Below are 12006 nucleotides of genomic sequence, written 5' to 3'. Positions count from 1 at the left end.
TCCTTCGATTGGATATATCCGTTGTGACGCCGCCTCCTCAGTGAGTCTTCAGGTTGTATGTTGACCTTTCTGGACTGCTGCTGGCAGTTTGGTAGTTCTTGTTCTGTTCTGCAGCCTCAGTGAGTTCAGTAGCACATGAACTGGTTCTGGTTGGTTTGGCCTTCTGCTAGCAGTTTGCTGACTAGTATCAACAAAACTTTCAAAGTAAGATTAAGAGGATTATTTGTAGTAAACTGATGAAAAATTATGCTGTTCTTTCAGACAGTAAATAAATAAAACTTTTTTAAAATGAGCTAAAATAACTTAGGCATTCTGTGGGAAAAATTGGGAATTGTACAAAGAACAGTTGATCTCATCCCTAACATATTGGCAAAATTACTGCTTGGTTCATGAAATGTGTGCAGTTGCCAATATTGTTCTTAACACTGTTCAATTTTCTTTGAATAAGAATAACTCTAAACACTGCCATGCCCCAGTTTCTGTGAACAAGGAAACATTTTTACCTCAAGGTGAAGTGGTGACGATATTGTAAGACAGACGCCTGCACAGCCGGACTGAAGTCAATGATGTCACAAAAGGACTTTTCCAAAGTTTTTTCACCAGTGTGACAAAACTTTGGAAGAGTTTAAGGCTACTAATGCTTTTTCGTTTTCTCTCCATTTTGGCCTCCCGTCCACACTGAGACGGCGTTTTCGCTCTAGAAAACGCATACATTTGAAAACGGTGCTTTGGCGTTGCAGTGTGGACAGCGAAAACAGACTTTTTGAAAACAATGACACATTTTAGTCATATGATGCAGTCATGTGACCAATTAAACTAAGACAGCGGAGGGCATTATACAGCAGTTTGGTTTGCTCTCAATTTTGACAGCCCTAAAAAAGATTAATAATATATTTTGCTACTTTGTACTTTTGTGTTACTCGCAGCAACAACTCCACCTCATTGTTAGTCCATTTAAAAAAACGTTGTGCTTTTCCTCGACATTTTGCTGCGACGTTTCAAAGAACCAGACACTAAATAAACAGCAGACAGCAATGAGGCAGGTCTTGCGTTTCACGCATGTGCAGTACTGGAACGTGAGTGTTTTCAACCGTTTCAATGTGGACGCACAACTCTGTGAAAACAACTGAAAATGCTGGTGTAGACGAAAACGCCACTTTCAAATCTATCCGGGTTAGTGTGGGCGTAGTCTAAAAAGATAAAGAAGGTGATGCTCAGGCTAAAATACCAGAGGTGCTGAATATCGCTTTTAGTTGGTATTTTATGTTTGTAAATGTAATTTCATATCTTTATGCATTGATTTGTAATTCTCAGCATTTGTTTTTTTTGCGTGGGGGTTGCTTTGTTTTTGGAGGAGGGGAGGGGGGGGACCAGTATAAAGAAAACACTGAATCAAACTTGTGAAAATTTTTGTCTGCACAGATTTTTTTCTTTTTTTATATATGCAAATACTTGTGTGTATTCACTGTTTGTGAATGAGCCTCGGTGTGAGGATGGACACAAACAGATGGAACATGCATCAAGGTTGTATTCACAGTGCATTTTCTTCTCTGTGGCAGATCATACCTCATCCTCTGAACTTTTTATGTGTCTCTAGGTTTTAGTTTATTGTAGATGATAACACTCCCACCTAGCCAACACTAAGAACTGAGTGGAAGGCATAAGATATGAATTACCCTGAAACATAATAGCTTGGATTGCATTCAGAAGTCGTGGCCTTGCAGCGCCGTAGATGCTCTGTGGTGTGTCTACTGTCAGCCGCACCTGTTTGCTGCATCTGATCCAGATACGATCCAGATAAACAGACCCTCTTTTATAGCTTCCTGTCTGGCAGCTGTTGCTGTTTGTTTATGATAGCCCTCATGGCTCGCTACTTGCTCTCATTTAACATTTAATTCCACCACAGTCGGGCACTTCGTCACACAGCTTAAAGTCATGTCATGCTTTTCTAGTCCCTAAGGACCCCAAAGTGCTTTACACAACCAGTCATCCACCCATTCACACACACATTCACACACTGGTGATGGCAGCTACATTGTAGCCACAGCCACCCTGGGGCGCACTGACAGAGGCGAGGCTGCCGGACACTGGCGCCACCGGGCCCTCTGACCACCACCAGTAGGTAACGGGTGAAGTGTCTCGCCCAAGGACACAACGACCGAGACTGTCGGAGCCGGAGCTCGAACCGGCAACCTTCCAATTACTTCTGGAAAGACCTTTTTTAATGATGAGAAACAGTCAATATAACTGCAGTAAGGAGAGTAAGGGCGATCGGAAGGTTGCCGGTTCGAACCCCGGCTCAGACAGTCTTGGTCTTTGTGTCCTTGGGTAAGACACTTCACCTACTTGCCTACTGGTGTTGGCCAGAGGGGCCGATGGCGCGATATGGCAGCCTCGCTTCTGTCAGTCTGCCCCCCAGGGACTGACACTGTAGCTCCCTCCACCAGTGTGTGAATGTGAGAGTGAATGAATAGTGGTATTGTAAAGCGCTTTGACGGGTCCCGAAAAGCGCTATATAAAAATGCAATCCATCATTATTATTATTATTATTATTATTATTATTATTATTATTATTATTATTAGTTTTAAAACTATGTTTTTGCTATTGAACTTTCACATTATTTTGTTGTCTGTTAACTTGAAAGGATGCTAACCAACAGAAGGCAGAGCCTAAAAGATATTTAGATCTTTAAGTTGTAGTTTTTGGAAGAAGATGTACTTAATGGATGGTGAGCCCAAGATAGCGTACGCATCTTTAAATCTGCCAAACTGAAAAACCTGAGAACAAACGTTTTGTGTCTGACATACAGAGAGGCTGATTTATCGTGAGGAAACAGGAACACATGTCCATGTGCTTGGTCAAAGTCATCGAGGGCCACCCAAACACAGAGGTGATCTTTAAGACCCGATCCTTTCCTGTGCCAGGCTCATCCTCTGTCACCCTAAAGTGATTTCCTCAGGGTCATAAAGTTTAACAGCCATGGGAACTTCCTGTACTGAGGCAGTGAGAAGTGACTGCCCTTGTCTGACAACTGAAACGTGTCCAGGAAAGCTCACTGTTATGGCACTGAGGAACTTCATCCCTTAAATAGTCCTGACCCAGAAACCTATGAACTTTTATGTCTTCATTTCTGGAAAGATGTTTCCTTCCGGAAGAAAGCACGGGCCAATGATTTCCCTCCTCCTCATTTCCCTTTTCATTCCTGCTCCCCATGAAGTTCATCACCTGAGTTAAAATGCGTTCCTTAAGATGGGTGGCAATTATTGAGGGTTTCTCTATAAATAACTATTTGGAAATCCATTATGTCAAATAGAAGCACTGTTTTTGGCTTTAGGTAAACAGATTGTGTTCTGTGACTGTAGGCATGTTGTTGGCACCTCACCTCAGGTAATCCATTGGAGCATGTGATCTAATTAGACTTTGGAGCAAATTTCTGCATAAATTTGCATATTAATAGAGGGTTTTTAAAAAAATGCTCCTTCTCTTGGATATTTGAACTTTGCTTTGTGTGTCATTATTACTAAGAATGCAGAACATGAAGCTGGTTCATCGAATAGCTACATTTCTTATTTGCATTGTTATCTCAATATACATTCAACAAGACACATCCAAGGAAAAAGTAGAGTAGAGGTAAAGTAAAGACTACTACGAGTAACGAGTTTCTTTCCCAATCCTTCCTGAAGGAAACACAGAAATTTTCAGCTGCAGAAACTTCAGGGTCCATTTCTTGTAAATTCAAATGTAAACTTAATACGCTGCCACTTTGATCGGTCCAGTTCATACTCCAAGGGTATATGGTATATACTCTATAATGTTTATTGGAAACAAAAGAAGACTGCAGAGGCGAGCAGCAGCTTCTCAGATTTGATTGATTAACCATTTGAAGTTCCAAGTCGATGTATTTCTTGTTTGTATAAATCCTAGTTTTCTTCCACTTTATTATGCAAAACGGACGATTCTGTGCTGTTTTTCACATCAAACTCTTCCATGATTGCATTTTCTGAAAATGAGGAATGGTGTCCAACAGCTGCACTTAGGGCTGCTCGATTATGGCAAAAATGATAATCACGATTATTTTCACTGAAATTGAGATCGCGATTATTTGACGATATTTATTTAACCCTTTAAGACCTACTATAGAACCAAGTCCGTTTACAACAACAGGAAATTTATTTGAGTGTCTTCATAGTTTTATTTGGAGATACACCAATTTTTATACTGCAGGAAAACGAAAAAAAACAATCCTATGATGCAAATTTGCAAAGAAAACAGCATGTGCATCAAAATAAACTATTTCCAGCAGTGCAATTCGAGTTCTAAGCATCCCAGCAACTATTCAGAAAAGTCAAACATGACCAGTATAGGCTTTTAAGGCCTACGAGTAAAAAACTACAATTTCCCGAAAATGACGTCACTTCCGGTTTCGGGGAGGAAATGGCGGACATGTGATAGTTCGCGCTGACGTCTGGTTTAACTGTGGGAAGTGTTATGAACAGCTGATCGGATCGGCAAAGCGTGTTTCTGGAATATTATGTTTTTGTTCCTGCAAGCGCTTTTTATGGCAATTTTTGCAAAGCTTTATGTGGAAGGAAACGGGACCGAGGACAAGCTGATGGCATAAGATGTAAGTACAACTCCTCCGGTTTCATATACAAAACAAATTATTGTGCTAGCTTACACGGTTCAGGTTCTACAGGGACTTAAAAATAGTTACACAAAACAGAGCGTGCTGCTCTGACCGGCTTTAAAGGGTTAACAATGACTTTAAAAAATAATATAAAATAGTGTGCAACACCACTGAAGTTTTTTTTACCTCTCTTTTCAACCAACGGCAGTCACTCTCCTCTCCAAATAACTTCTGCTTAGCTTTCCGAGCTTCCTCTTAATTAGCGGTCTCCAACCATTTTTGCGCCACGGACTGGTTTATGCCCGACAATATTTTCACGGACCGGCCTTTGAGGTGTCGCGGATAAATGAGGGAGGGGCTAATAATCGGCTCAGTCATTTTTAATGATCGTTGAAAGCCCAGATCGTAATCGTGATTAAAATTCGATTAATTGAGCAGCCCTAGCTGCACTCACTGTAAAGTGAATGTTAGCTTTAATAATCATACTGTTTGCAATGCTGGACAAAGGAAGTTTCATGATCAGGCCTACTTGTGGTTTAAATAAACAAACAAACATAAATAAATATATATGTATGTATCCATCCATCCTCTTCCACTTAAGTAATTCAGGGTTGCGAGGGGGCTGGCGCCTGTCCCAGCTGCCGTAGGGGAAGAGGTGGGGTACAGCCTGGACAGGTCACCAGCCTGTCACAGGGTTTGTCCACACTCATGGACAAATTAAAATCACCAATCAATGTAACCCCACTAACTACATGTCTTTGGGTCATGGGAGGAAGCTGGGGTACCCATAGAGATCCCACACAGACGCATGGAGAACATGCAAACTCCCCGGATGGTGGATTAGAACACTGGACCTTCTTGCTGTGAGGCGTAGGTGTATTAATGTTGTTTATACCACTCGTGTAGCAAAGCAGTAACGCTGGTGACCTAGTGAAACAAAGAGGAGGAGGATGTTGGACAGCCAATGTGTGTCAGCTCTCACAGACTTCAAACCAGGGGTGTCAAACATAAGGCTAGGGGCCAGAATCGGCACAGCAAACACTCCAATCTGGCCCAGCGGGCTGCTTTTAGAATATGGCATAAATTGGGACTTTAAAATGTGTGAAAATGCAGTTTAACAAAAAATGTTTTTTTTAAAAAAGAAAAGAAAACAAAGAACTGCTGTGGCGTTTCACACTTCAACAAGTAAATGAAATGATTTAATTGAGAAATGGTTTACAGCCGGTAACGGGTCTCACAAGAGACATTTTCTATGGATTAACCCAAAAGTTGTGTTGGATAATGTGAGATGCAGTGTAAATGTGTAATCAAGCTTTACACTCAGTCCCGCCCACTTAAGATCAAAGTGGCCTTTATGTGGTCACGATGTAAATGTGTTTGTTACTTTAAAGCATCCTTTGTAAATGCTGCTTGTTGATGTAGAGGTTTTTGGAGTGAGTGTTTTTGTTTAAAGCGTAGTAGGAAGAAGTTCTCATTATAGGCATGTGTTTGTGCTCCTGCGTGGTTGTTTATTCTCTAAATCATGTCACTAATTAGAAACTTGCTTTATTTCCCTCCCCCTTGTTCTGTGAATGAATGGGTCATTATGGATGGTCGCTGTAATTAATGGTCACCTCATCCTCTAGCTTCACTCCCCTCTTGCCCCCTCTCATTCTTTCTCTGGCTTATTATCATTAGTCACATTCCATCAGTTCTCAGTGAGCACTGAGGCTTGTCTGCACTTGTTTCTGGTCTTTTTTTCTCTCGTTGTATCCCCTTCCTCTTTTCCTCACCCCCTTCCTCGCAATTTTACGATTGTCCTTCCGTAGCCCTGGGCCAGCTTTTTCACTTCAGATATACTCTGTGCCCTGCTCTGCTGTTGCTCTCATCTGTCTCCTTCAGAATAACTGAGTATAACAGGATAACTGAGTTGAGAATGAATGAAAAGATGGACTCAGTGAAGCAGATGATGGCTCAGTTTAATGCTCTGTGGTGCTGTGGAGTCTGGCAGGCGTAGTTTGTGCTACAGGGAATCTGTCCTGCTGGTCCCATTCATCTGCTTCAGCACCCACTACTATCATGACCTTAACAGTATATTAGTACATTTACCTTACTATTTATTTTTTTGCACATTTACACTAAATCTGTCCCTTTTGCTTGCGCTGTCTTTGGACGCTCATCATATTCAGTGTAGTCATGGTCTCTTAGCTCTGTGGGAAGCTGCTTGTTTGGAGCCATTTGTGGTTTATGGATCCCCACTGACACTGCAATGATTCAACACTACTACACTCCAGAACGGTCTACTCAGAAAATTTGCATATGAACCAAACTATTATAGTGAACTGAAATAAAACTTAAAAACTAAGCGTGGAAGAAGTTTTTTTTAGTAAACTAAAATATAACAAAAGCATAACATACAGGAAATGGCTTCAGTTCTACTGTTTGGGGAAATCTGTCATAAAAGCCATAATTGGGCTCATCTCCACAAAGTCTGCTTTGGTACTTGCACTAAACGTGTGTTTTATGTTGGGGTTTCTTTTGTTTTTGTTAATAGTTTTGTACAGTAGACAGGAAGTACTGGGACTACTTGTTGGTAGCGAGTGAACTTTCTGAACGGTGAATGGACTGGTCCTTAAATTGCACTTTTCTGATCTACCTGAGCACTCAAAGCACTTTTAATTAGACACTAGTGAGATAGCCATTGACCTACTGGTCTTAGTTCCAGTGTAGCGAGGCTTTAATGATGGGGTCATTGTATTAGTGTATATTCTGGGTGTAAAGCTTAAAAAAAGTGTCTTTTTCTAGCTTTATTGTATTTCCAAATGTCTTTGGGTGCCTGCATCTTTCATAACTGCTGGAAAAGTGCATATTTTATTGCTACTGAGTGAGGAGACTAGAACAAGACTGGAGTCCATTACATAAAAGAACATTTAGATAAAAGCAATTACAGGCACATATTTCTTCGCTCTTACATCTGGCGGATGCCCAAGGCGTGCTGAAGTTAGAAGGCTTCCACTCAGAGTCCAAATGTAAGGGAATTGAATCAGGAGTCCATTTTCTAGTTCTCAGGTGTCTGAAACTTTGAAGTTGAGTCTGATTGGATTATTTGATGCAGGAATGGGAAACCTTTTCTACATTTCCGTAAGTGTCACAGTGGTCCAGTTTAGTGTGCTTTTGGCTTTTTGTTTTGCAGCTTTGTGAAAATAGTAGATTGCTAACTGGGGCCTGCAAAGTCGAAGGGTTAGAGAAGACGTCCCTTAATTCTAACGCTGTTACAGTAATGTTAGTTTAACTTGGTAATCCTGGAAAAAGAAAGCCACTCTATATTTTTTGGAATAATTCTTTTATAAATGAATGTGCCAGTCATTTCTGCCTCTGCTCTGTTAGGCTCGTAACTGCTTTCCAAGTATAATCCTCACAGGGAACTTTTCCACCAGGGAGCTGCAGCTTTATAAATAAGATATAAACACTAGCTTCCCCCACCCTCAGGGGTCAAAGGAGCCTGTGTTTAGGTTTATATGTGATCATTCCCAGCTCAGTCACCAAATGAATCTGTGTGCTTGACCTCATTGGCTGTGCAGGAAGATGCATGTTGTTGGATGGAAAATCAGAAACATTTGGATGAGAATTGACATTTGGTAACATGTGTGTATATAATGTGTGATATAAAGTGTCCATTATGATGATGATGTTATTATTAGTATTATTAGTATTAATAACAATAACAATAATAACGATGATGATGATGATGCTGTCCTTGGCCTCTTACCAGACCTTTACCCTCATTCTCATATATAGGAGATTTCCACCAACAAAGCAAGCTTTCTGATGCTCTTAATCTGGCAGGGGAAAAGGTGTGTGTGTGTGTGTGTGTGTGTGTGTGTGTGTGTGTGTGTGTGTGTGTGTGTGTGTGTGTGTGTGTGTGTGTGTGTGTGTGTGTGTGTACGTGTGTGTACGTGCGTGTGTACACTGGTTGAAGTTCAGCCTCTTCAGTGGAATGAATAGTGTCTTTTTCCCAATCTCCCTTTTGGATAAGCCTGAACTCGTAAGAGATAAATCTGTGCCAGCAGTGGAGTGCAGGCAGGCTGTGGAGGAGGAGAGGTAATGAGCAGCCGTATACTGTATGAAGAAGAAAGTCGAGCTTTTAATGTCATTTAACAATTATAACTGAGTAAACGCTGTAGACTTGAGGTAGAAATGAGGGTTTGTGGTGTATAAACAGTCCATGCAGTCCTGTTTTACCTCCTACCAACTTGTTTTTCTGGCAGAGACTTGGAAGGTTTTGTACCTTGTATCCTAGCAATAAGAGAGGATTGAGTACTGGGAAAGTGTGTGACACTGAGAACCGCTCTTGGACTGGCATCACTTGACTTGGCCCCTACTGCAAGGTTTTTATGTAGTTTTTTCTGATTTTGGTTTTATTTTAAACACACAAAAACGGATGTAGTCTGTCAGATACGGGTCTGACTGGAATTTCAATGAAAATGAGCTTCCCACAGCATTCTTTGGACTGTGGTGGTACTCAAAAATACTAGGTGCTGGAGCCCTAGAGGCAAACACACATGCTTCATTGGCCTGCATTAATATCCTTTTAGATGTGTCGTCGCTCCGCTTGTCTCACTGTCTAAGAATAGAGAATAATGATATATCTTCTGTTTGCTTTGTGTTGCAGGTTGTATCCAGAACTATGTGTTTTTAAACCCAAGCTGCTGGGAGGTCAAGAGGTGAGATGCCTCTATAAAACACCACTGGAAACAAATGGTGAGAAGCTGATGTGTCCTATGGTTTATTTCTAGTAGTCCTTCTGTTTGAAATAATCAAACTTAATGAGATGGTCATAAAGTCCAAAAATAGACATGGTGTCTTCTTATGTAACAGTGAGTTTTATGAGTTGCCCTTACATGGTGGAATGAACAGGTTTCCATACAAACAAGGCTTACATACAGCAGCATTTAATATAGGTTAGAATTAGTAGTTAGGACTACTAACTAGACTAATACAATTACATGTGTAGTCTTGACACATATACAGTGAACTGTATAAACTGGACAGTGGTTCTTCAGCCAACATATCCTCAGCATAACCATGTATGATATCCACAAAACTGAAAATTGCTTAAACACACACACACAAACAACCTTATCATGCGATTTCCTGAGGTCAGATAAGTGTGCCTTATTTTCCGAAAACCACGGTAATAACGACGGCCCGCTAGCATGCTCTACCAAAAATTGTGCTTTGTTGTGTATCTGATGGGTGAAAGCTAAACCAGTTCCACACCACTGAGGTTGCAACATTTTTACAAACCAGTTCTGGTTCATCGTTTCATTCAACGATCCGCTTTCGCTCTTCTCATTCTCCGTCGCTGCCATGCTTTTTCCACCATGTGCGTATGTAAACAAAGGCACTGCGCATGCGCGTTTCACCCATATTCTATCGCAATATTTCATTTTCTTATCATTGCCGAACATTATACCGGTATTACCGTGAACATTATGATATGGCCCAGCCCTAGTCACACTTACTTGATTTAGATAATCAATAAGATGGTAATATTAGACAACACGAGTAAATTCAAAATCCAATTCATTTATTAAATGAAAAAAGGTCCAAACCTACCTCCTCCTGTGTGGAAAAGGGACCTGACTGCAATGAGCCACATGTTGTTGAAAGCTGACGTCAGTTTTACTGGCCACACTCAGACAGGATTACTGCCAGACCTGTTGAATCAAGAAACCATTTAAATAGAGCCTGTTTGACAAAGTGAAGCAGGCTTAAAATTTCAAAAAACTACACATCATGCCACAACTGAGAAAAAAGTCAACGACACCTGTCAGTCTGGAGATGGTTACAGAGCCATATCTGAGGCTTTGGGACTCAGGTGAGTGGATATAGTGGATCTTGCCAGTAGTGGCTAAGCCTAAAAAAAATTACTCCAAGAGCACCTTGAGGACTCATCTAGAAGTCAAGACTCTAGAACAGCATCTAAACAACTCCTCAGTTTATGATTCAACAATCATGAATGCAAGAAAGTGACTGCGCAAAAATGGCATTCGTGGGAGAGATCCAAGACACAAAGTCTCATCTCATGTTTTCCAGAAATATCTTGATGATCACCCAAGTGTTTTGGGAAATATTCTGTGGCCTGACAAGACAGAAGCATTCCATAAAAACAACATCATATGAGCAGTCAAACGGGGGCCTGTCAGTTTGACTTGGTGTAATTGGAACCATGAATCTCTCTACCAGAAAATCCTGAAGGAAAATGCCCGGCCATAAGTTTGTGGCTGAAGCTCAGGCTCACTTAATTATGCACCAGGACAAGAGGAAGACCAGTAGCAGGGCACCTCTGAATGGCTGTGAACTGGCATAGTCCAGACTGAAATCTGATTGAAGTGTGTTCGCATGACCTCAGACAGGCTGTTGATGCTCTCAAGCCCTCCAGTGAAGTTAAAACAATCCTGCAGTTTAAAGGGGGCCAGACTTGCTTCAAAGATGCGAAAGACTCGTTGCAAATGATCACAAATTCTTGATTGCAAGTTTTGGCACCAAGGGTGGCACAAGAATGATTAGATTTAGATTTTATCTACACTATGTGCTCTGAAGCAGTCTTTTGTTTGTTTGTTTGTTTGTTTTTTTTCCCCCATTGTTTCATTTCATGTCCTGCCTCCGTCATTTTGAGACAGAAGTTAAATTATGTTAGTGGACAAAACTGATGTTGATCACTGCTCCTCCTCCGTGATCACACAGGTGATACAAGAGAGCAAGCTTTGCCTGTTTCGACTACAGCATATCTATAATTTCTCTTGGCTGTGTCATGTCAACGTTAATAACACAATTCCCTGAAAATAAAAGGAGTCAATGACCCCATTAGGAGGAGAGAGAAATAGTCTTGCATTAGCTAGTTATGAACTAGTTATAGAAAAAAATTTTTTTTAGTCTTATTGACCATTTAAAGCACTTCAGAAACGAGCCATATTTGAGCACACATTCATAGAGTGCTTTATTCGCCGTACTTTAGTTTATCTGACGTCCATTTTCAGTTTAGAGTTACCAGTTAGCCTAACACATATGTAACCTAACAGACCACAGACCTTGGGTTGGGGGAGGAACCTGTAGTACCTGTAGGAAACCAACGCAGGCAGAGAGGGAACTCTCCACAAAAAGGGCCCACTTTGGGTTTGAACCAAGAAGATTCTTGGGAGACGGTGCTGATTGGTTCATCGCTCTGCTAATTTCAATTCAATTCAGTTTTATTTCTACAGCGCCAAATCACAACAACAGTCGCCTCAAGGTGCTTTATATTGTAAAGTAGACCCTACAATAATACATTCAGAGAAAAACCCAACAATCATATGACCCCCTATGAGCAAGCACTTTGGCAACAGTGGGAAGGAAA

The 12006-nt window shown here is 41.0% G+C and overlaps 1 protein-coding gene across 2 annotated transcripts in view; it reads left to right on the top strand.

Annotated features, from left to right (window-relative positions):
- Positions 1-12006, top strand: part of plxnb1b (plexin b1b) — a 100636-nt gene that overhangs the window by 50527 nt on the left and 38103 nt on the right. For both annotated transcript variants that reach the window (XM_040003069.1, XM_040003070.1), the window contains exon 2: positions 9280-9368. The gene's annotated coding sequence lies outside the window, so the exon portion shown is untranslated. The remainder of the gene's footprint in view (positions 1-9279; positions 9369-12006) is intronic.

This window comes from Simochromis diagramma, unplaced genomic scaffold (genome assembly GCF_900408965.1).
Source record: "Simochromis diagramma unplaced genomic scaffold, fSimDia1.1 OVJJ01000646.1, whole genome shotgun sequence".
Taxonomy (NCBI): domain Eukaryota; kingdom Metazoa; phylum Chordata; class Actinopteri; order Cichliformes; family Cichlidae; genus Simochromis; species Simochromis diagramma.
Note: the sequence above shows the minus strand (reverse complement) of the source record. Positions and strands in the feature narration are given on the sequence as shown.